This window comes from Somniosus microcephalus, chromosome 19 (assembly GCF_052327205.1).
Source record: "Somniosus microcephalus isolate GS21.2 chromosome 19, FLI_Smic_1.0, whole genome shotgun sequence".
Classification (NCBI taxonomy): domain Eukaryota; kingdom Metazoa; phylum Chordata; class Chondrichthyes; order Squaliformes; family Somniosidae; genus Somniosus; species Somniosus microcephalus.
In genome coordinates, this window is record NC_141005.1 from 10,503,367 (window position 1) to 10,529,695 (window position 26,329).

A 26,329-nucleotide genomic window follows, 5' to 3' on the forward strand; every position below is an offset into this window, starting at 1 on the left:
GGCGGCTACTGCGTAGTGACACTCGTAGTAGATGGGACCGTGTACGATCATTTTAAACTTCTGGTCCTGCCCGACCTCTGCGCTGCCGTCCTGCTGGGGTTAGATTTTCAGTGCCACCTTAAAAGTGTTACGATGGCGTACGGTGGACCCCTACCCCCACTCACAGTCCGCAGCCAGCCGCTCCCAAATTGCCCGCCGCGCACCAGGTGCAACCTCTCCACACTCAGTCACCCCCCACTGTTTGCTAACCTCACCCCCGACTGTAAGCCCATTGCCACAAAGAGCAGGCGATACAGTGCCGGGGACAGGGTTTTCATTAAAACCGAAGTGGAGCGGCTCCTGAAGGAAGGGATTATTGAGGGCAGCACCAGCCCCTGGCAAGCCCAGGTTGTGGTCGTTAAGACCGGCGAGAAGCAGCGCCTGGTCATCGACTACAGCCAGACAATAAATCGCTACACCCTGCTGGACGCCTACCCACTCCCCCGCATAGCTGATATGGTCAACCAGATCGCGCAGTACCGCGTCTTCTCGACCATTGACCTGAAATCAGCGTACCACCAGCTCCCTATCCGCCCTGAGGACCGCCAGTATACTGCCTTTGAGGCAAACGGCCGCCTCTACCACTTCCTTAGGGTTCCCTTTGGCGTCACCAACGGGGTCTCCGTCTTCCAAAGGGAGATGGACCGGATGGTAGATCAAAATGCGTTGCAGGCCACTTTCCCATATCTGGACAATGTGACCATCTGCGGCCGTGACTTGCAGGACCATGACGCAAACCTCGAAAAATTCCTCCGCACCGCCCAACTCCTGAACCTGACATATAACAAGGAGAAGTGCATATTCCGCACAAACCGCCTCGCCATCCTTGGCTGTGTTGTGGAACACGGAGTCATCGGCCCCGACCCCGACCGGATGCGTCCCCTTATGGAACTCCCACTGCCTCAAGGCCCTGAAGAGGTGCCTAGGGTTTTTCTCCTATTATGCCCAGTGGGTCCCCTACTATGCGGACAAGGCCCATCCGCTGATCAAGTCCACCTCTTTTCCCTTGACGGCAGAGGCCCGCTTAGCCTTCCACCGTATCAAGGAAGACATTGCCAAAGCCACCATGCACGCAGTGGACGAATCCATCCCCTTCCAGGTGGAAAGCGACGCGTCCGACTTTGCCCTGGCCGCTACCCTCAATCAGGCGGGGAGACCCGTGGCCTTCTTTTCACGAACCCTCCAAGGCCCGGAGACCAGACACTCCGCTGTTGAGAAGGAGGCCCAGGCGATTGTGGAGGCTGTGCATCATTGGAGGCACTACCTGGCCGGAAAACGATTTACCCTGCTCACTGACCAACGTTCAGTTGCTTTCATGTTTAACAACAAGCAGAGGGGCAAAATCAAAAATGACAAGATCTTGAGGTGGAGAATCGAACTTTCCACCTACAATTACGAGATCTTGTACCGGCCCGGGAAGCTCAATGAACCCCCGGATGCGCTATCGCGTGGCACCTGCGCCAGCGCGCAGATCGATAGACTGCGGGCCCTCCACAATGACCTCTGCCACCCGGGGGTCACCAGGTTCTTCCACTTCATCAAGGCCTGCAACCTGCCTTACTCTATTGAGGAGGTCAGGACCATGACCAGGAACTGCCAAGTCTGCGCTGAGTGCAAACCGCACTTTTATAGACCAGACAGGGCCCACCTGATAAAAGCCACTCGCCCCTTCGAGCACCTGAGCGTTGATTTTAAAGGGCCTCTTCCCCTCCTCCGACCGCAATGTGTACTTCCTCAATATTATTGATGAGTACTCCCGTTTCCCGTTCGCCATCCCCTGCCCGGACATGGCCAGTGCCACGGTCATTAAATGTCTGAACGACCTCTTCACCCTGTTCGGTTTCCCCAGCTATATCCATAGCGACCAGGGCTCATCGTTTATGAGCGACGAACTCCGTCAGTACCTGCTAACTAGGGGTATTGCCACAAGCAGGACCACCAGTTACAACCCCCGGGGGAACGGACAGGTGGAAAGAGAAAATGCGACAGTTTGGAAGGCCGCCCTGCTAGCCTTAAAGTCTAGGGGCCTTCCAACCTCCCGCTGGCAGGATGTGCTCCCCGATGCGCTCCACTCTATTCGGTCACTGCTCTGCACTGCCACTAACGCCACCCCTCATGAGAAAATGTTTGTCTTCCCAAGGAAGTCCACATCAGGGACATCGCTACCGCCATGGCTGACGTCCCCAGGGCCGGTCCTACTGAGAAGGCACGTGAGGACCCATAAAACGGACCCCCTGGTCGAGAGGGTCGACCTCCTCCACGCCAACCCCCAGTATGCTTACATTGCATACCCGGACGGGCGGGAGGACACAGTCTCCATAAGAGACCTTGCACCCTCGGGGGCCGCAGCAACCCACTACTCACTACCGCCCCCCCCCCCCCCCCCCCCAACGATCCGATATCCAGCCCCAGCAGACGGCAGGCCTGGGCCCTGCGACCCGCTCGACATCTACGAGGACGACACGCCTGTGCCACAGCCCACGCAGGACTCGACGCCGGAAGCTCCACTACCCCTGCCGTCGCCACGCCGATCACAGCGGCAGACAAGACCTCCGGAGAGACTCCAATACACTAACTTTTAATACACTTCACCCCGCTGGACTCAATTTTAAACAAGGGGTGAATGTGGTAAACCACTGTTTGTATTCCACTGTGTACATGCCTGGACATGCCTCGGCTGACTCCTCCCACAAGTCCTAGTATAAAGGTGACTGCTCCCCAGCCCTTTGTATTTCTGGACCGGTCGACCACTCGAGGCAGACCTTCATTCTTTTGTTAATAAAAGCCTTTAGTTACTCTCTTAACTCTCAGTCTTTTATGAGTAATTGATAGCGCATCGGGGTTCAATAAAGACTCATTTCTGAAAGAGAATGTTGTTTAATCTAAAGTCTTGTTCAAGACTTTCTACAGCTTTTTACAGAACACACTATGCTGTGATGCATCTAGAATGAAACTGAAAGTAAAACTCCTCTGGACTGCTTGTCTCTCACATGACCTCTGCTGGTCAGGCACAAGTAATCAAAAACACAGACAAATATGCTGTAAGGCATAAGTAATCAAACACAGACAAATATCATCACTATTTGCTGATATCATTACATCTCCCTTTCTTAAAACAAAAGTATTTTACTTTTAACTAACAACATTTAATGAACTTACATTATCATTATCATGATCAAGGTTTTTTACCCTTGCTTTGTGTGTTCACATGAAATATGTCAATACACTAGAACTTGAAGAAAGAATAAGATAACATTACTTCCTTCTTTAACAATAGTCCTTAAATTTGCTCAATGAGTCTCTCAGAAGGCTTCACGTGTCTTGAGGATTTTCTGATTGATTGTCCTTGAATCTGAGTTGTTGCCTCAGATGATTGGTTCTCAGCTGTGTGATCAGGTTGTTCACCAGTATCAGTCTCTTGACCTGCTGTGGCTGGTCCCATGAGAAGATCTCGACGATTTCTTCTCAGAACAGCACCCTCATCTGTCTGAATGGTGTATGATCTTGGTTGAACTTCACTCAGGACAGTTCCCTTCTGAGTCCATGTGTTTGTTTTGCCTTTCAACCTTACTTGGTCACCAGTGTGGAGTTCAGGTAGGTTTTGTGTTCCTCTGTCATAGTAGTACTTTTGCTTTTCTTTCTGTTGCTCTTTGAACTTCCTCACTTTCTCCCCCTCTTTTGTTTTCAGGAGGTTCTCCGGGATGGGTAGATTTGACCTTAGCCGACGTCCCATCAGGAGTTGGGCTGGTGACATACCACACTTGAGCGGCGTTGTGCGGTATACAAGCATGCTTTGGTAGAAGTCAGTTCCACTGTCTTTTGCCTTGTACATCAGTCTTTTCACTGTCTGGACCGATTTTTCCACTAGTCCATTGGACTGTGGATAGTGAGGACTTGACGTTGTGTGGACAAAGTCCCACTCTTTGGCAAAGTGTCGGAAATTTGCATTGTTAAACTGGGGTCCGTTGTCTGTGAAGACCTCGCTTGCCACGCCATGTCTGGAGAATATGGCTTTCATACTTCTTATCACAGCTTCTGCAGTGGTGGTGTACAGTCTACAAACCTCTGGATACAGGGAGTAATAGTCTGTGACGACAAGATAGTCCTTCCCTTGACATACGAATAGGTCAGCGCCTACCTTCTGGTAAGGTCTGTCTGGTGCTGGGTGTGGCTTTAGTGGTTCTACCGGATTGCTTGCTCGATATTTCAGGCATATTGTGCAGTTTGACACCTCATTTGTCACATCTTGGTTGATTCGTGGCCAGTACATCACCTCTCGTGCTCTTTTCTTACACTTTTCGATTCCCAGATGTCCTCCATGGATCTTTTTTAGCATCTCTCTTCTCAGACTCTTTGGGATAACTATTTTACTTCCTTTGTAGATGATGTCTTCGACCACTGATAGTTCCGCCCTGCAGTTCCAGTACTCTGCTATATCAGGTGAGCAGTCTTGCTTCATGTTGGGCCATCCATCCAAGATGCTTTTTCTCAGTCGTCTCATTGTTTCATCTTTGTTTGTCTCAGTCTTTATGAGCTCCATTTTTGCATCTGCTATGGGCAGTGCACTTGTGATCATGTCCACGTAGGCGTTCACTTTTTCATCCATTGTGGTGTTTGCGGGCTCACTTGGGTCAACAGCTCTGGACAACGTGTCTGCTGTATACATCAGCTTACCCGGTGTGTACGCAACATTCAGTGTATAGCGTTGCAGCCTGATCATCATTCTTTGTATTCTAAGCGGACAGCTATTCAGTGGCTTTTGGAACAATGCAATCAAGGGCTTATGGTCAGTCTCTACACTGATTGCTTGTCCTGCCACAAACTGGTGAAATCTTTCACAGGCGTATGTGATGCTGAGCAGCTCCTTTTCTATTTGAGCATATCGCGTCTCCGCGTCTGTCATTGAGCGCGATGCATATGTAATAGGTTGCCAGTAGTCATATTGTTGCAGAAGAACGGCACCGAGCCCACTCTGTGATGCATCTGATGATATCTTGATGGGTCTCGCTGGGTCATAAAACCTCAGAACTGGTTCCTCTGTGAGCAGTTTCTTTAGATCGCTCCATGACTTCTCATGCTCATGATTCCATTCCTATTCTATGTTCTTTTCAGTTAGTCTTCTCAGTGGCGCTATTTTTTCTGAGAGGTTGGATATGAATTTACCCATGTAGTTGATCATTCCATTAAACCTCTGCACGTCCTTTTTGCATTGTGGCCATGGCATATTCTCAATGGCGGACACCTTTCTGGGATCTGGTCTGATGCCCTCACTGCTAAGGATATCTCCCACGAATGTCAGTTCTGTCACCCCGAGCTGGCATTTCTCTCTATTCAGCTTCAGGTTTGTTTTCCTTGTTGCTTCCAGCACTTTTTTCAGTCTCTCGTCATGCTCAGTTCTCGTGGTTCCCCATACTATGATGTCATCCATTGATGTATCAACTCCCTCCAGGTGCTCATAGATCATATGGATAGTCTTGTGATACACTTCAGGAGCTGAGGCAATGCCAAATGGTAACCTTAGGAATCTGTATCTGCCAAATGGACTGTTGAACGTGCACAGTCTTGAACTTGCTTCGTCCAGCTTCATCTGCCAAAATCCTGAGGACGCATCTAACTTGCTGAAATATTTTGCATTTGCAAACTGTGCCATGATTTCCTCACGTGTAGGAAGCTTGAAGTGCTCTCTCTTTATTGCTCTGTTTAGATCTCTTGGATCCAGGCAAATTCTGAGCTTTCCATTCTTTTTGTCCACTATGACGAGGGAACTCACCCACTCAGTTGGCTCATCTATCTTCTGAATCATGTTCAGGCTTTCCACCCTGTCCAACTCTGCCTTCAGTTGCTTTTGAAGAGCAAACGGAACTTTTCTGCATGGATGTATGACCGGTGTCATACTTTTATCTACTCTGATCGTGTGTTCTCCTGGAATGCAGCCTAGACCCTTAAATAGGTCTTTGTACTCTTTCATGAGTTCATCATAGACTGTCTCTCCTTCGCTTTCCACAACGAGGACTCTCTTTACCAGGTTCAGTCTCTCACAGGCTTTTAACCCTAGTATGGCTTGCACATCCTTTGGCACCACGATTAATGCTAGCGTGTGCTCTCTGTCCTTGTGTGTTACTTTGACAATGCATTTTCCTTTCACTGGTATATCAGTACCTGAGTATCCGGTCACTTTCACTTGTATTCCATGTAACTTTGGTCTGGGTCTAATTCTCTTAAAATCGGTCTCTGATATCACATTAACTTGTGCTCCAGTATCCAATTTAAATGGAATGTGTATGTCATTCACTTTTAGTGTCAACATCCAGTCTCTTTTTTGTTTTCAGACACAACATCTACATTGAATTCCTCTATCTCGCTTTCATCTACTGTATGGACCTTGCTTTGTTGCGCTTGGTTCTTACAGCAACGGGCATAATGGTTGTTTTTGTTGCATCTATTGCATGTTTTACCATATGCTGGACACTTTCTTGGTGGATGCTGTGTACCGCATCGACTACATGACTTCCGATTGTCCCTTTCATTTTCGTTTGCTGGCCACGTCTCTTTTTTCACATTGGCGCTCTTTGTTAAACGGTTTGTATCCGTTCTTTCTCACTGCATCCACGTTGCAGCTACTGTCACTGAACAGCTCCTTTGCTTGCAACTTCACAGTCTCTGTAGCCCTACACAGTGCTATGGCTTTTCCCAGGTCTAGATCTTGCTCTCTTAGCAGTCTTTCCCTTAGACCATTATCTGGAATACCACACACCAGTCTGTCTTTTATCAGCGAGTCTGTCAGTCCCCCAAATTCACACGATTTGCTTCGGTTTCTCAGTTCAGTCACATACTGATCAATAGTCTCGCCGATTTTCTGTACACATGTGAAAAATTTGTGCCTCTCAAAGGTCACGTTGCGTTTAGGTATGCAGTAGGCCTCAAACTGTTCCATTATTTTATCTAGCTTCATTTTGTCTCCATCAGCAGCAAATATGAAATTATTATATACCTCCAGCGCTGCATCACCCACGACATGTAAGAACAGTGACGATTTCTGTTTATTACTTTTATCGTCCGCTCCGATTGCTGATAAATACAACCCTACACGTTGTTTGAATCTCCTCCAATTTTCAGCCACATTACCTGTCAATTGAAGCGTCGCCGGTGGGAGTAAACCTTCCATTTTTTCACTTCGTTAGCTATTCTCTAATGGTAAGCAACGATGTTCTCTTCTGGCTTGCTAATATGTGGAGAGCTGATTTCGCTTACTTGCCACAACTGCTTTCACTGTCCCATCAAGTTACTAACTTCAGATTTTTTTCTCTTTCAGCCACTTCTGACATCATGTTTTGATTTCTTTTTGGGTTCAATAAAGACTCATTTCTGAAAGAGAATGTTGTTTAATCTAAAGTCTTGTTCAAGACTTTCTACAGCTTTTTACAGAACACACTATGCTGTGATGCATCTAGAATGAAACTGAAAGTAAAACTCCTGGACTGCTTGTCTCTCACATGACCTCTGCTGGTCAGGCACAAGTAATCAAAAACACAGACAAATATGCTGTAAGGCATAAGTAATCAAACACAGACAAATATCATCACTATTTGCTGATATCATTACAGGTTTGTCATAACAGACATAATGTATATTGGGACTTGAGATGAACATTGGTGTAAAAATTTTGAGATGCCACCTCAGTGTAGCAGTGTTGAGTTTGCATTCAATCTCGCCACTTCTCTCTGCCTCCGGAAGCAAAACACCACTGCAAACATGAATGGCCAGCTACCACCAGCTGTGCTGACCGTGAAGGGTTGCCATTTTATTTTGGCTGGTGATGGGCTAAGCTCCTAAAAAGCTGGCTTTCTTCAGGCCTTTCAACAACAGGAAAAATCCGTGGCCAGAATTGTAAAGTTGTAAATATGATGCATTGTAAGTAAGACTTGATTTTAAGTTATTTCAACCAGTAAAACACAAACTCAGGAAATGAAAATGTATTTTATGGTTTAACGGGATTTAAAGCTGAAGTTTGCCTAAATTATGTGATTGGTTACATGGTGTCAACACATGCATATCTTTGTGCAGTTTTCAATTGTTTAAACCTGAATTCTGTTCAGGTAAATTTGAGGATTTTTACTTCCCTCCTGTGACCATTGATCCAAAGCTGAAGGCAACTGCTGCAGCAGTGAGCAAGTGCCCAGTCTCTGCAACACAGCCTAAATGCCTCTAAAATGATAAACATTATTTAAAACATTGTAACTGTTTATTAAGTGTATATTTACTGTGAATTCCCCTAAAACCAGCTATCATCCACTTGTATAGACTATTGTGGTTGATAGTAACCAATGAAAGTGCGTATACTGCTGGGTAATTGGCTTAAGCACCTTCACCTCTGGGTGGGAATAGGGGAGGGGAGAGGACAAATCCCACACATGTCTCTTTTTCCATTAAGTGCCATTATGGAGTTACATGGGCACTACAGTATTTTGAATTGAAAATTCCATGGTGTGTTTGTTGGTAGGGACATAGAACAGAAAAGCTTAGTGATCGATTCTGCTGTGCCTTGGAGGCAAGATGAGAATTTCTCACCTTGATTCCCAGCACAGTGATCTTCTGATCTTGGACAAATCAAGGAGCCATTGGAAAAAGAGGCAATTATCCACTACAAACCTGGTGCTTGGATCGAGCAGTAAGGATAGAAGCCTTGAACTAAGTGTCAAATAGTTTTCAGCTTCCAGTTAATTTCTCCTAGAGCAGACTTCAACAGCCTGGCCTAGGAGAAATTAACTGGAAGCAGAAAAGAAAATGAGGAATTTCATCTTTCATTGAACAGTATTCTTGTCTCCCCAGTGACTGACAGCTAAGCGCTATTTAAATGGCGCCAAGAACTGGTCTCGCTCTGCCTTTTATTAAAAAAAAAAAAAAAAAAATTTTAAATTCTCTTTTTAGACTGGCAGCACAGTTCTTGCGGTTCATATTAGAAACCCAAGATTGTGCACAGTTCATTCTTCAGTACAGAACTGAAGTTATTCATCTCAGTTAATAGTACAATTCTGGCACGATTCATTAAAAAAAGACTTGCATTTATATAGCGCCTTTCATGACCTCAGGACATCCCAAACCGCTTTACATTCAATGAAGTACTTTTTGAAGTATACATCACTGTTGTAATGTAGGAAATATGGCAGCCAATTTGCTCCCAAAAGCAGCAGTGTGATCATAACCAGATAATCTGTTTATGTGATGTTGATTGAGGGATAAACATTGGCCAGGACACCCGAGATAACTCCCCTGCTCTTCTTCGAAATAGTGCCATAGGATATTTTGCATCCGCCTTAGAAAGCAGACATGACCTCGGTTTAATGTCTCATCCGAAAGACAGCACATCCGACAGTACTGCACTGGAGCCTAGATTTTTGTGTTCAGTGGGACTTGAACCCACAACCTTGTGACTCAGAGAACTGAACATACTGAACTGGGAATGAAGTCGGTGTTCTTGTGCCTCTGTACAGAATATAATTTTTCAGCATGTAGGATCTCAATCCTGTATGTTAAGGGGACGTCTCTTTCACCACAGCATCTGCAGAAACTCTTGCCCTACTGAAACCCCACTGGCTGCGGGTGCCTGGAAAAAGAGGTCTGTCAATTTGCTGCTAAAAACAAATGCTGATCTATTTTCTAATATTCTTTTGTGTGTGGAGCCAAGTGGTGCCATGTATTGAAGCACTATAGGTTCCCTGCTACAAAACTGCACAGATGTAAAAACTTGCAAGTGTGCTAGAGGGCGATTTAAATTTTTCGTTAAAGCGGCAGATGTTGGGTTTAATAGACCATTCTCCAGCTGTCCAATCTTTTGGACAGAATGAATGTCCATTGAGTAGTGAATACAAGAGCAGCAAACCCAAATGGGTAAAATAGGAACATTTTATTCAAAATTCTATCTTTAATGAGGTTTCATTGTAAATCCATCTACAACCAAATGATGTTTAAACTAACTAAAACACCAGTGTTTTGTAGTAGAATACTTGACAACTGTTTAAAAAGTGGAATATTTTCTGATTCTGCAGAAGATTTGTAGCCTGGTAATGTTTTAATTGCTTGCTTTTCAGTTTAATAAAATTAATTCTTTAATGGTACCTATAAGTCCCATGTTTTAAACATTAAAAACTGTTCTGAAACCTTATGGTGGTGCTTGGTGCCATAGCGTAAAGGGATGCCAGTTTGATCCGATACGCTGCTGTGTGCAGTCTCAGCTGTGCTCTAGAGGGAGAGTGGAAGCTAGGTCATTCCCCATAGGAAAGGAGCGAGGAGTTTAATGGGGAGACTCACCTGGGCTTCCTAGCAATTAGCCAAGAAAGGAAAAAAGGCAAGACTTGGATTGATATAGTGCCATTTACGACTGCAGGACGTCCAAAGTGCTTCACAGCTAATGAAGTAATTTTATTTTGATGTATAGTCACTGTTATAATGTAGGAAATGTGGCAGCCAACTTGTGCAGAGCAAGGTCCCACAAACAGCAATATGATGATGACCAGATGATCTGTGTTTTTAGTGATGGTGGTTTATATATTGGCCAGGACACTGGAGAGAACTCCCAGCTTCTCTTTGAAATAGTGCCATGGTATCTTTTACGCCCATCTGAGAAGGCAGCTGGGGCCTCGGTTTAACGTCTCATCCAAAAGACGGTACCTTCGACAATGCAGCACTCTCTTAGTACTGCTTTGGGGTGTTGGCCTTGATTTTGTGCCTGGAGTGGGACTTGAACCCATAACCTTCTGACTAAGAGGGGAGAGTGCTGCCACTGATGAGAGCAGCATTGGCACTGATCTGGTCGCAATTCATCCCCTACTGTGGGAAGTGCAGGGCCAGGGGTCCTCAAGAGTGTATAGAGCCATATAAATTTTGTACTGTACAGTTTGATAAGACTGCCCTGAAAACATACAATATTTTACGCAGAGGAACACATTTTGCCATTCAGAAAATCTAGTATTCTGCGAAGTCCTGCTGTGCTCAGTTGTAAGCCGGTTTAGAAAAATCTCCATATAATGTAGAAGTACTAGAGTTACAGCATAACCCAAACTCGTGATCTTCATTTTCTGCAGAAGTTCACCCATGAATTGTTTTTTTAACCAGACAATGCCCTTGACCTTCACTGACTGCTGCTGTACGCTGGCTGCTAAGTATTATGCACAGATCAGCACAATTTGTCCTGCGCCCTGGTCTTCTTTACCCCTCATAATGGGGAAGAGTCTGACTCCTCAGAATTTCCCCAGGCATTAAACATTAGGAAATTGGGGGGGCTGGGGAACCCACAGATCTACCACTGGAACATTACGACAGTAGACTGACTTACAATGTTAAGGTAATTTGTTTTCTAGAATCCAGTTACTAACATTCAAGGCGTTTTGTTAATTTTCACAGCTGCTACTTTTCTTATTTAATGTTCTTTTGCACTTTGTGTATACTTACATTTTTTAATTGTCTCTTGCTACTTTGCTTTTGTAAGAGAATTAATCCATTGCTGCATGTTGTTTGAAAGCCAGAGGTAATTCAATAAACATACACATTATTGTTGTATTTTCACGCGGGCTTTCCACTGGGCACATTGTTAAATACAGTGGGTCTGAAATGAAGCCAAGACTTTGGGTCCAACTGAGATTATATGTTACTGTATATCTGCTTTAGGAAACCGGCATTTACAGCCAGCTGCTTGTCATAAATGCAAGGCCAGATTAAGTACTTAAATCTACTTAAAAAGGGGACTGTTAATTACTGTTTATGGGATCGATATTCTCAAAGGCAAATGCAACTTCACAGATGGCCCATATTCTTTTGTGGTCTTCTGTGAACATCCTTCCTTGCTTAATTTGATTAGTGTGGTTTTTCTGCAACACAGTCATTCTACTGTAACGTGACCAGCCATAGAACTGTGGTTGTGTTACAAGATTTCCGTTAAGTACTCCTATTTCTGTACAAGAATGATTTTGTTTTGGGCTTTCACAGCAAGGGAATCCCTACATAGTAAGTGGTATGGCCACCAGAGTGTCTTAGATGAGGGATATATTATGATCTAAAGACATCTGGGTTTTTATTCTATTAAAATTATTTTTGTGTGTATATGTTCTAAAATTGTGATCTTAAGTCACATTCCTTCCCCAGTGACAATGCAACCTTTTTGTGTGTACAGTACTTTGTGTGCTCTTTGTGACCTTTTATCAGTAATTTCTCTCAGTTTTCCTTATTTCAGGTTTACTGCTGCCTTTCTATTCCTACCACAAGTACCCCTTGTGTCTGTTTCATTGTACAGGTTACTGAACGTAACTTGCATTAGTTTTCACTTCAATTTTAAATTGATCCTTTGCAGAACAGTGGCAATCGGTGCAACTACAAAAAAACAATGGTTTTAATAGAATCTAGCCATCCAGGTAAAGTTAATCTGCTTTTAAATGTGGTTTCGTGCTGTTTCAGTGCCAGTTCCAGACCAGCAGGTCTTGTGCAGTTGGCAGGAAACCCGAGGTAAACTAGTTGGTTTAATTAAAGGCAACTATGGGAATATCCATTTTTCACTGGGTCTTTCTGGCGGCCGACCTTAGTGATTCTAGCAAGTTTACTTTGGAGTTGCTGCCAACTGTGCGGGATCCACACTTTGGGTCCCACAACACACACACAAATATCAAAACAGCTTTAAAGGCTAGGTGGCTAAATTCTACACTCAGTGGTACTGGAAGCATATTGGTGTTATCTTATGAAGATGACCTGGTATTTCAGTACCGGCTCTTATTATCCACCGTAGTTGAGAGGCTCTACTTCCCCTGATTGATAATGGCATTAAAGGGATAATCGGGTAGTTTTTTCTCATCAAGACAAGATGAAATATAAGCAACGAAAGAAACTTAAGAGGCTATGCTATGAGGCAACATCTTGTGCAAGGCTTTGTCCTCAAAAATACATGTGGATAAGTAGAAAGGAGGATAATATAGTTTTAGACAACAGCAATATTGTATTGTAATATTCGAGAAACCAAGAGTAGACGCTGACAAATATGTCAGGGGCCAACTTGAAAGAGCGACATTTTTCAAAATCATGTGTTCTGTAGGGCGTTTAAAGGAGGAAATGCATTTTTTGTACCAACCGTACATGCTGTAGGTCACTGACATCTCCAGATAAATCTATTATGTTGAAACGGAAAATGCTAGAAATACACTGCAAGGATGTTGATATCTGAAAAGTGGAGGGGGGGGGGGATTCTTTCTCATGTACGTGTGTGTTTTCATGGATGTATGATGATGCAGCAGAAACTTTTTTACTGATGTAAGCTCACGGGTTATAAAATGACCAACTATTAGGACTATCATTAACTATACCCATGAGAATCCCCACCCCCTTCCTACTTAATTATGCAGAATCTGATTTTGGTTCAGCTCCAGTTATCTACATATTTGCAGCAATTAGGCTGACTATCCAGATTAGGTATGTCACAGATTTACTATAAATAAAAGAAAGGATGAACATTTGATCTCTTCTCTCACTGTCCTAATGAAAGCACAGTAATTGTGTTAATCAGTAGATCAGCAAGCTACTAAAATGCCGGAGCATGGGGAGCAATGTTTATTTGTGGGATGCGCAAGTATCTGTATTTGGGGGTGAATAGCCATGCTGTACACAGGCACTTGAATCATTATTCTGTATTGTGTATTGTTGATGTTTTCATTGCTTGATATCTTAGAAGCTTTTCCATTTTTTTGTGCGGCAAAACAGGCTATCTGACTGGAGGGACACGCACGATAGCCCAATTTTGCCTTTGCCCGATGTCCACGCCTGCACACTGTCCAGCAGGAGCGTAGAAATCACTAGATAGCATATGGTGAAAGGAATTCCGACTGATTATTTTTTATACAGCACAGGCATGTACTGACTGATAACAGCTTGCTCATCACTGACGAGGATCAAACTTGAGACCTTCTTGGTACGTTTCAGTTCCACACTGCATTTACTAATTGAACCATTGGGGAATCCCACATTATCTATTCTGGATTTTACCACCAAACGTTTTTTCTGGTGTTTGTTACAGGCAAGTGCACTGTACTCTGTTAATGTTAAGGCATCTTTATCTAACGTGAGTCCTATCAACTGCGGATGTATGGTTTGTGGTCATTTCTCCGCAATGTAAACAATATGATCACCATGCAGTTGAGGACAGTGCAAACCCACTTTTTCCTAACTCTTGCAATCTGCCCTAACCTTCTTTTCCTGCTTGCTAAATGTGTTGAGCCACTAAATAAGCAGAGAACTGAACTATTTATTCCTGAGTGGCCTTTAATAGTCTACAGGAGAACGACAACAGGCAAATATAAAAACCTGGAGAATGATGCCAGGAAATCGTTTTGGCCTTTCCGTACCAGAGTCTGGCCCACATTGGTGAGGTAAAAGGTGCTTTTAGATACATCGGGGGGAAAATTGGATGGTGCCCATTTTGGGGCGCTAACGTCTCTGCACGTGGCGCTGCTGCACGTAGCACAGTGAAATTTAGTAGTAGTGCCCCAAGCAGGAGGGGGAGCGCTTTCCAGTTTGGGGCGCTACTACTGAATTTACGGCGGAGGGGCGCTAACTTTTTCGGGGTGCCAACTTTAGCGTTTTAGGGGAGGGGCCTAACGATGCGCACATCAGGACCCTGCTGGACCACCGGGGAGCGGGGTGCCATGAAAACAGCCCGGCACTCAAGAGGAGTGCCAAGTTGAGCAATCGCGACCGGCACCCCACATAAAGTGAAAGGGGGCAGGTGCTGGCAGTCGGCCAAAATAAAAATGGCCACCCGGCACCTGCCCTTTAAGTACCGCCGCCGCTGCAAAAACACCCCCTGATCCTGTCGGACATATCGTCGGCGATAGATCAGGGGGCTTAAGGGAAGTTTGCGGCCGGGGCGCCGCGCACTGTGATTACATCATCGCCAGCGGTGCGGGGTGCTACCGCTGCCGCTAACCTCCTGCTGAATTTTGCGGGAGGCATTAGCGGCGCCGCGCCTGGGCGCTAGGCGATAGCGCCCCCTAACGAGAGGCACAAACCAACCCAATTTTTCCCCCCATAGAGTTGCTGTAAGAGTGAGACAGTCTACTTATAGTCTCCTAAAAATAAATTGTGCAATGTTGAAAAGCTAGTACCCATTCCTTTTTTGGAGACCAAGTTTAAAATGGTAACTATCTAAATTGTAGTCTGTAAGATTTGTTTCTCATCCATTTTTGATGCACTTGCCAGCAGTTTTCTAGGTATATTTTTATGTTTTTTTGCTTAAGTGCACTCCTGGTTCAAGAGTCATTCCTATCCACAGAAAGTGTTCTTGCTGCTCATTCAGTAGAAATAAAGTGGCTAAAAATGTTTTCTACAGGGTTGTAATCAGCCTCGGGCAATGTGTTGCAGCAGTTGTCAAGGTCAATGAGATGCATTGCAATGGATGGAGATGGATTTTTTGAGCACAAAATCTCCTCATTGTCAAAGGACACATTGTTTTATAGCAACTGGGATGTTATTGAGAAAGTGTTACAGGAAGCAAGTGTGACATTAACAGGGAGTGTGCACTATACAAAAGACTTTTTAATGTTACTGTAGATATACATGTGTAATACCCACTGGAAATGTTATGTACGCTAAGTATGGTTATCGATCTTTAACTTAGACACTATTGTCATTGTTATAAATCCCTGGGTTAAAGTTGCCCATGTGAAGGTACGGCAAGAACTTTTAAGGACACAATGTGACTAAGAGCAGACTTTCCATAATTCTGCACCAGTATCAACTGTTGCAGACAGTGAGGCTGCGCAGTCTCCAGGCAGAAACCCCAGGAGGAAGGGGTGGAGTCGGGTTTTTCGAGCAGGAAGAAAGGAGCGACTGGAAGAGGGCAGGAGCTCTGAAAAGAGGGCTCAGGAGGCAAATGGCTGCCGCATCCCGTCCCGGGCTTCCAAACTCGGCCGCCGCCCTTCGTATTAGTAGCTCTGCATCCAGAACTCAAAGTGGGATTCAGTGATCGTGAAGAGAATTCAACAAAGGGGTTCGGAGTCGTAAGTCTTGCAGACATTATACATACCATGAGCTCCAACTTAAGCGCGCCAACGAAAGAGTGCACTCGAATTTGGACACAGGGACAGATTCTCCTTTGAATCCATGTAAATGGAGAATGTATGTTTATTATGTCTAGATTCATTCTAATGTATGCAAATGTCTAATTTAGTTCATTGACCTGTAATCATCTTATACTGTCTGACGTTAAAACTATAAAGTAAGATAATTAGAATTAAGCCATTGTAGTAGTGATCTCCTTACTGGACTATAGAATACTGTCTACAACAGAGACCACATCTCACATATATCTAGAGAACCGTGAAGGGGTTACATATGTTATTCTCATTCAGGATAATTGAGAATGAGCAAATCTGGTACTGTATTATGTTGCCATGTCCTGTTCTTTCCCTTAGTCTAATGATAGATAATCAAAGGATTATTTCAGTCCAGTTTTAATAATCCCTGCTATACACTGCTATCAGGTGGGAGGTTTCTAGAATCTGTACTCCTTTGTAATAGCTAGGATCACCGAAAACTGATAACACTTAGCCAAGCAATGTGAACTGTTTAAGTATTTGGGTGATGAAATAGGTTGAGCCTTTAATTAGAGAATAGGTGGTGAAATCCTTTCTTAAACTATATATTTTTTTCATTTTTCCCCTTTTCTCTCCTCTCTCGTGAATGCGCTGACTGGAGCTGGAGTATGGTTACCATGTGCACCAGCAGCCCCGATACATCATCCAAATGGCCATCCTTCAGGTTGGAGCTTAGACATTGTTGGAAGGCCATTTGACTGTGGAGCATATCCCAACTGAGCCTAATCTCTGCTGGGAATTGAAGATTTGTTTCTCATATCTGTTGAGCTACTGTTGTGGCTTCATACACTGTTCCTTGCTAAGAAGAATCATTGCATGAGCAATGAATGAAAAGATGTGCACTTATGTTGGGGTTCAGTATTGTGCCAGGAAAAACCTTGAATTTCTTTTTAAAATTCTGTCTTTGCACATCTTGTGCAATAGGTGAATGAGCTTTTGCATTACTGCAATTTAAACCTTATTCTGACTTACTTCCACTATACAGATGTGATAGCATTTGTTCCACAATTATTTACCCTATACTTGAGATACAGTTGAATTTAACATTGTAATCGTCGAATCAGAGGATCAGATTACACCAATTTTGCTCAAAGTAAACTAGTGAACGTCTTTCTCAACACTGCATTGTTCACAAACTCTCACTGGCACAAAGACATTTTCTAATTTAAAAAGTAGCAAGTGGCATTTTCATGGAGCAATAATTGTGTAATCACTTAATAAAATTGAATTCTGCGCAGTTAGCAATCATTCTCAACTCGAGGCATTTTGAGTTAATTTCAGCAGGTGAGCAGTACATGGATTTATGAATAAATTTGGAGTCAAGTGTAGTTGAAGGGAGTACACAGAACTGGATTCATAGCATAAGGTGAATTTTGAAATGCACTATGGATAGATTCTGATGTACCAAATTGACAATCCGTTATTAGGCAGGGTTGCCACTGAAGGCAAGAATGCGGTCAGAGATGGCCCCACATCAGTTCAGTGGGAAGCACCAAAACCTTTCTTGAGAAGACATTTCCTAGACTGCTGTGTGGTGTTGGTGGCAAAAATTAAATCATTGCCAGCACTTGTCTCTGGACTGCCGACTTCAATTTGGCTGAAAGGGCACTGACCTCTCGGCCTGCCCGGACTTTAGGGGAAAGACCTAAGTCAAGGCGCAACCATTTTTATTAATATTTAAAACAATTCACATTGCTTGGTGATGTTCTGACTTTGCAGTAATTGCACGTGCGCAAGATCTGTAGTTTATTGCTCGATCCTGTGGTTTAAACTGAGTACATTTGGCAGCAAGCAATCCAGGTTATATTACATGTTTGTACTGTGTATTTTGGAATATCAACTATTTTATTGGGTTATTGCCCAAATTAAGCTGTAATGTCTTATTTGGAGTGGACCTGGTTGGTTGGCTTCAATCATGCACATTAGAAAATAGTAAAGAGGATTATTGAAGGTCTGGATGTAATAAACAGTAAATGTAAATTTAGAATTGCATGAGCAAGCTGACAATCCTCTGGTTGCTTCTTGACTACGCTCACATGTTGTGTTCCATTTGAAAACCGCTATTAGGAAACGTTTCAGTCAAAGTTGAATACAGATGGGCATGGAGTTCCTCGTATTAAATCACAGCTGCAGCAAAGGCTCCATCTGGCATCTTTCTGGGACCAGGAAATATAGTAGTGTTCCAAGACATGACTTGTTTAGTGGAAAGTGGTTTCAGTAATATTATGGGATACTTTTTTTTGGCTAGTTTGCCCTTGTATGTAAAAGAGATTGAGATACTTTTCTGTTTGCTAGTACATTTACTTGATATTCTGCATTTTCTTTCCCCAGTAAACTGTTTAGAAGGGCATATCTATGATTATTTTACACTGGCATCCCATAGTCCTCCAGGAAGGTGCACTGCTGCCTGACAACTCTTCATAAATATAAGTTTGGCACTATTCTGTATGCTTTGTATTCTGTTTGGGTCACTTTGGTTAGGAAATGAGGTTCACAGGCATTGCATCCTGGCCATCCACTGCTGCCATGCATGAATCTCCAAGCAACTGACAAAACCACACTGATGGAGATTCTGTTTCGCCCATATAGAGTGCATACTCTTCACTCTTTAGGGATGCAACTCATTTACCTAACCCTACAACAGTTCAAGCCAGGTGAGCAAGAGCCAAGGCTTGGACACTGTTGGAGATCAACAAGACTGTGCAGCTGCTTCTCCAGCCAGAGCTACCTATTAAAGCATTGACTTGCAGCATTATCTGGGGCCATCCGAGGAAGAATTCCATCACCATATAATAGGTCTACCTCGCCACTTCCTGTTCATGAGCCAAGCTGGCTTGTCAATCATCAACCGTGCCCATGAATACTGTGGACCTGACTGTCTCCCGTATCAGATTACCAAATTAGTTCCAGCCTTCTATCCGGTGTATCACCTTGACCCAAAGACCCCGCTTGCCTCCTTTCCCTCCAACCCAACTCGCCTGTAGTCCATGCCACAGCCTGCTTCTGGATCTTCTACATTGTCTGAAGGAAGCCCCTTTGTTGCATACTTAGAGTTCCGAACTATGAACAACTAACTGGACCCAAGTTTTATGCACCACAAGCTGAACCTTGCTGCCTTTTAAGAATGATGAGTAAGATCCTTATTGCAGTCCTGAAGTAAGGTTATAGATGGTGTATTTAGATCATCAGTATATCCCTGCCTTAAAGTGGAACTCGGTGCCACATTTAATTGACTACATTACAAAAATTGCTTGGGTGCACCTTTTCATAATATGTCCCAAAATGAACTGATCCAGGACATTCTGGTCCTGTCACAGATTAAACTGAAACAGGTTCTGCAGACTAGCAATGAAAGACTGTCTGGGAGAATCTACTCCGAATGCAGACTCTGTTCTTTGTTCTGTCATTTGTAACCTAGATTGCACAGGAAGTTGGAAGAGCTCCAGCTTCCAATTGACATTATAAACAGGTCATTGGATCCACTGCAGTGATTTTGGAGTAGTTAGGGTAAGGTTGCCATGCCCACCCACCCTCACAATGTGCACACACTCTTGGAAAGATGAGGCTTGGCTTCATGGTTTGCTGCAGTGGACAATGCTCATTTTGCCCTTGTATGTAAAAGAGATTGAGGTACTTTACTGTTTGGGCAAAGCACCAATCTCTCCATTCTCAGTTATGGAGCTGTTAGACTGTAGTAATATGTACGGAATTAGCTCAAAATATCCACAGTCGTAATAAGAGACTGGTGTACCTTTAACAACCATCTATCCATCAGCCTCCTGCTGTAGCTTCCAATTTGGCACCTGCAGTCCTGGTTCATTTGTTTTTGTTGATTTGTAACATCTTTGTAATTCTTGTTTATTGATTTCAGTTATTTGATGTCCTTGTTATGGCATACACCAATAAAAAGAAAATCAATTTAAAAAAAAAAAAAAATAATAATAATTTAGGGCCAGGCACAGCTGACTTTTAAAAGTGCAGTATCTTCACATTCCTAGAACCGGTGACTTCGATTGCATCACTGCAGGTAGTTCAGGGTTGATTTATGTAGCAGATGGGAGCTAAAGGCTCTCAGATTCCTTTGAAGTACTGTAATCCAAAACAAATTAGAGTCATAACGGCACAGAAGGAAGCCATTCGGCCCATCGAGTCCGTGCCGGCTCTCTAGAGCAATCCAGTCAGTCCCATTCCCCCGCTCTATCCCCGTAGCCCTGAAAGTTTATTTCCCTCAAGTGCCCATCCAGTCTCTCCGTCGGCAGCGAATTCCAGGTCCTCACCACTTGCTGCGTAAAAAAGGTTTTCCTCACATCCCCCCTGTATCTGTTGCCCAAAACCTTAAATCTGTGTCCCCTAGTCTGTGTCCCTTAGTCCTTGTACCATGGACGAGCGGGAACAACGCTAGCTAGGCCACAGCTGGAATACTGTGTGCAGTTCTGGTCGCCACACTATAGGAAGGATGTGATTGCATTAGAGAGGGTGCAGAGGAGATTCACCAGGATGTTACCTGGGCTGGAGCGCTTCAGCTATGAAGAGAGACTGGACAGGCTGGGGTTGTTTTCCTTAAGAGCAGAGAAGGCTGAGGGGGGACCTGATTGAGGTATACAAAATCATGAGGGGCATAGATAGGGTAGATAGAAAGGAAATTTTCCCCTTAGAGGGGTCAATAACCGGGGGCATAGTCTCAAGGTAAGGGGCAGGAGGTTTAGAGGGGATTTGAGGAAAAACTTTTTCACCCAGAGGGTGGTTGGAATCTGGAACTCACTGCCTGAAAGGGTGGTAGAGGCAGGAACCCTCACAACATTCAAGAAGCATTTAGATGAGCACTTGAAACGCCATAGCATACAAGGCTATGGACCAAGTGCTGGAAAATGGGATTAGAACAGATAGGGCTTGATGCCTGGCACGGACATGATGGGCTGAAGGGCCTCTTTCTGTGCTGTATAAATCTATGACTCTATCTATGACTCTGAGTCTTTCCCTGTCTAGCCTATCCAAACTCATCATAATCTTGTACACCTCTATCAAACCACCCCTCAACTTCCTTTGCTCTAATGAAAACAAATCCAGCTTCTCCAACCTGTCTTTGTAACTAAGATCCTCCATCCCCGGAACCATTCTGGTAAATCTCCTCTGCACCCTCTCGAGGGCCTTCACATCCTTCCTAAAAGTGTGGTGACCAGAACTGGACGCTGTTGTGTCCGTGTGTTAATAGAGACACTGAAGACAGGAGTTGGTTTCACAGGTGTTTACTGAACAAGGTCTGGAGGGGAACTAACTGATACAACACAATATACAGGCTTATATAGCCCGAGTGGCCATTACCGGCATTACAGTACACGGGGCTCTTAAAGGCACATACACTACAATTCCTCCCCTTTTAGCCAACCAATACATAATATTTTAAATAATCATTAATTATATGTTACAAGAAAAATAATCTACACATTGCTGCAGTTAATTAATTATAAGTCAGTCTCTCTGGAGGCTTCCTGACTCGGTCCGGATAACGCCTCGGTGGTGTAGTAGTTTCTGGTGGTGTAGTAGGTTCTTTTGGCAAGGCTGATTCGGCTTGAATGCCAGTATCGGGTTCCAGTATCACCGGATCGGAGGTCGATATGGGTATCTCTACTTCATCATTAGGCGTATAGAGTTGTGGTGTAGGTTGTCCCTTTTCGGATGACTCTATGATCTGGTCAGCATGGCGCCTTATTATGCTTTCTCCGATGTCCACGGTATACATCAGTGGTCCTAGTCGTGTGCAGATAGTTCCAGGCTGCCATTTCTCGGTACGGTAGTCCCGGGCCAAAACTTGTTGACCTATCTGGAAGGTTCTAGTTGTCCTTTCATTCATGCCTTGAAATTGCCGGTTCTCCATGCCCCTTCTGATGTTTGGCTTGATCAAATCCAGCCGGCACCTTAGGCTTCTATTGAAGAACATCATGGCGGGAGTTTGGTTTGTAACCATATGTGTTGCATTCCTGTATGCAAACAAGAAGTTATCCACCTTGTGCTGAAGTTTTATGTCTTCATTACCCATGGCCTTTATGGCCTTCTTGAAGGTCTGGACAAACCTTTCAGCCAATCCATTGGTGGCGGGATGGTATGGGGCGGACGTGTAGTGCTTAACCCCATTGTTTTTTAAGAACTTTCTGAATTCTTCAGACACAAATTGAAACCATTATCAGAACAGATCTGTTCAGGCAGCCCATTCCTGGCAAATATGGTTCTTAATACTATGATGGTTTTTTCCGTGGTGGTGGAGGACATCTTTATTACCTCCGGCCACTTGGAGTGTGCATCAACCGCGATTAAGAACATTGAGTCCATAAATGGACCAGCAAAGTCGATGTGTACCCTTTGCCAGGGAGATGAGGGCCACTCCCATGGATGTAGAGGGGCTTGTGGTGGAGCGTTTTGGACCTTCTGGCATCCTAGGCAGCTCTTGGTCATTCCTTCGATGTCTCCATCGATACCTGGCCACCATACAAACGCCCTGGCTAGGTTCTTCATTTTCATTCCACCCAGATGCCCCTCATGAAGCTCCTTTAGAACTTTATCCTGGAGTTTGGGTGGAATCACCACTCTGGATCCACACATTAAGGTTCCTCGGCACACTGACAGCTGTTCTCTTCTTTGTGAGAATGCTGGCAACAGTGGTTCGGCATGTGCTGGCCATCCCTTCACTGTTAAATTGTAGACTCGTGAGAGTCCGGTCATTTCTAGTTTCCCTTTCAATGGCAGAATTTGTTACTGGTAGACATTCGACTATGGTAGAGTGGAAAATCTCCATTGGGTCTACAGTAGGTGCTTCGTCTACCGTTGGCAACGGTAGGCGCAATAACCCGTCAGCATTCCCATGCTGTTTTGATCCTTTGTATTCTATGTTATATTGGTGTGCCCCTAGAAAAAGGGACCACCTCTGTAGCCTTTGCGCTGTCATAATGGGAACACCCTTTTTAGGGTTGAATATGGAGATGAGGGGTTGATGGTCAGTCAACAAGGTAAATTTTTGTCCGTGTAGGCAATGGTTGAATTTCTTCACTCCCCATACCAGGCTGAGTGCTTCCCTGTCGATTTGGGCATAGTTACGCTCAGCTGAGTTCAATGAGCGTGACGCAAAAGCTATCGGCCGTTCCGAGCCATCAGGGAATTTATGCGATAATACTGCTCCTACGCCGTAAGGGGATGCATCGCACGCCAGTCTGATTGGCAGTGATGGGTTGTAATGAGCCAAAACTTCTTTGGACGTGATTAAGTCTTTGCATTTATGGAAGGCACGTTTACAGTCTTTGCTCCATTTCCAAATTACTCCTGTTTGTAGCAGTTCATTAAGAGGGTGCAGAAGAGTTGATAAGTTCGGTAAAAATTTATGATAGTCATTTATTAATCCCAGGAACGACCTTAATTGTGAAACATTTTCAGGTGCTGTGGCTTTTATGACCGCTTCAATTTTTTCAGGTGACTTATGCAACCCTTCCTTATTAATTATGTGGCCACAATATGATATTTGATTCTGGAAAAATTCGCACTTGGGGCGATTTGCTCGTACGCCCCGTTCTCTCAGCCTAGTGAGCACCTGCTCCAAATTGGCAAGGTGCTCGTTGTTGTTTTCTCCTGTTACAAGGATGTCGTCTAGGTAGCATTGAGTCCCCGGAATCCCTTGGAGGACTTGCTCCATAGCTCTTTGCCAGATAGCTGGAGCGGATGCTACTCCGAAAACCAGTCGATTGTACTGGTACAGGCCTTTGTGTGTATTTATCGTGAGATACTTTTTAGAGGCCTCTTCAACCTCCATCTGTAGATATGCCTGTGCCAAGTCAATTTTGGTGCAACGTTTCCCTCCGGATAGTGAGGCGAAAATATCTTCTATCCTCGGAAGAGGATACTGTACCGTGTGAAGGACCGGGGTTTACAGTCACTTTGAAGTCTCCACAGATGCGAATTTTTCTATGTTCTTCAGATTTATCATTATTCAACGCTTTCTTCATGACTGGGACGATGGGTGTTGCCCACTTGCTCCAATCTATTTTGGATAATACGCCTGCCTTTTCCAAATTCTCCAGCTCTGCCTTGACTGCTGGACGAATTGCGTATGGCACCGGTCTTGCCTTAAAAAACTTGGGAATTGCCGCATCTTCCACTTTTATTGAGGCGGTGATGCCTTTCAAGGTTCCTAGTTTCTCTTGAAACACTTCTTTGGCGTTGGCCAAGATGTCTTTTAATCGTTCAGGTATGACGTCATCATTGTTTTTTTTCTTACTGGTCACCGTCAGTGCCTGAATGGAGTGCCAGTCTAAACGTATTTTCCTGATCCATTCACGTCCCAACAGCGGTGGACCACCATCTTTGGCAATTACATTGTGTAATTTGAGACAGCTTAGTCTCTTGTTTTCGGAGTCGCTATCGCTCTTCTGGTCTTCGGAGCTACTGTCCGTCATCATTTGTACCTTTCTGTACTTTATTGATTTTTTTCCTGTCCGTGGATTTTTTTTGTCCAGATCGGCATACCCGTGCAATGTGTCCAATCTTTCCGCATTGCCTGCATGCTTTGTCCTTAAACCAGCAGTCCCTCTGGTCATGGGTGGATCTGCCGCAGCGATAACATCTCTCGAAACCTTGTCATTTCATGGGTGCCGAAGTCCTGTGTCTTTTGTTGTATCTCTGCAGCTCCTCTTGCGGCTGCTTCGTATGATACAGCCACACTGAAAGCCTTGTCCAGTGTTAAATCTTTTTCAGAAAGCAGCCTTTTCTGTGTTCCTTCACTTAGGAGACCGCAGACGAATTTGTCTCGAAGATAATCTGCTAGTCCTGCCCCGAATTGGCAGTGCTTTGATAGCTTTCTTAATTCGGTGAGGTAATCAGCGTTATTTTCATTCTTGTGTTGATTCCTCTTGAAGAATTTGAATCGTTCCGCTATCAGCAGCGGTGTTGGGTTTAAGTGCTCCTGTAGGGTATCAACAATTTCTCTAAAATTCTTGTCCTTTGGTTTGGCTGGAGTGATTAAGTTTCGTAACAGCCCGTATGTCTTTGCGCCCATTAGATTTAGAAGTACTGACGCTTTTTTTTCATTTTCTATTCCATTTGCGGTGCAATATACCTCCACTCTTTCCACATATGTGGTCCAATCCTCTATCTCATTGTCAAAAGCATCAATATTGCCAGACTTGGGCATCCTAGAAAAAAAATGGCGTTACCGGCATTACAGTACACAGGGGGCTCTTAAAGGCACGTACACTACAGACGCAATACTCCAGTTGTGGCCTAACCGGCGCATTATAAAGGTTCAGCATAACTTCTCTACTTTTGTACTCAATACCTCTATTTATGAAGCCCAAGATCCCATATGCTTTGTTAACCACTCTCTCAATATGTCCTGCCACCTCCAGGGACCTATGCACATTAACTCCCAGGTCTCTCTGTCCCTGCACACTCTTTAAAATTGTGCCATTAAGTGTATATTGCCTCTCCCTTTTCCTTCTGCCAAAATGCATCACCTCACACTTCTCTGTATTAAATTCAATCTGCCACTTGTCTGCCCATTCTGCTAGCCTTTCTATGTCCTGTTGCAGTCGATTGGTATCATTCTCACTGTTTACAACGCCCGCAAGTTTGGTATCATCGGCACATTTAGAAATTCTACTCTGTATTCCAATATCCAGGTCATTTATATATCAAAAAAAAGCAGTGGCCCCAGCACTGACCCTTGGGGAACACCACTGTCTACCATCCTCCAGTCTCAAAAACAGCCATTTACCCCAACTCGCTGTTTTTTGTCCTTAAGCCATTACCTTATCCAAGCTGCCACTGACCCACCTATTCCATGAGCCTCAATTTTGTTAACCAGCCTTCTATGTGGTACTTTGTCAAACGCCTTCCTAAAATCCATGTAGACAACATCTATTGCATTCCCTTCATCAATCTGTTATTTCATCAAAAAATTAAATTACTTTAGTCAAACACGATCTGCCTTTTACAAATCTGTGTTGGCTCTCCCGAATTAGTTGTTTCATTTCTCGAATTTTCCCTCTGATTTCTTTTCCTTCACCTCTACACTCTTGAAGGCCATGAATTGTACCGGGACGGTTCTGCAATGTTCTGGCACCTGGTTTAAGCAGTCTTTATACATGCGTGAGCCTGGAGATGAGCTTCAGTCAGCTGTGGGG

The 26,329-nt window shown here is 44.2% G+C and overlaps 1 protein-coding gene across 13 annotated transcripts in view; it reads left to right on the forward strand.

The window, feature by feature from the left end:
• The window catches only part of fbrsl1 (fibrosin-like 1), an 843,225-nt gene that overhangs the window by 197,607 nt on the left and 619,289 nt on the right, over window positions 1–26,329 (forward strand). Inside the window, exon 1 of one of the 13 annotated variants that reach the window (XM_086011941.1) lies at window positions 13,780–13,984. The exons of the other annotated variants lie outside the window; for them this stretch is intronic. The gene's annotated coding sequence lies outside the window, so the exon portion shown is untranslated. Of the gene's footprint in view, window positions 1–13,779; window positions 13,985–26,329 lie in introns of those variants that run through there. 13 annotated transcript variants of the gene reach the window in all.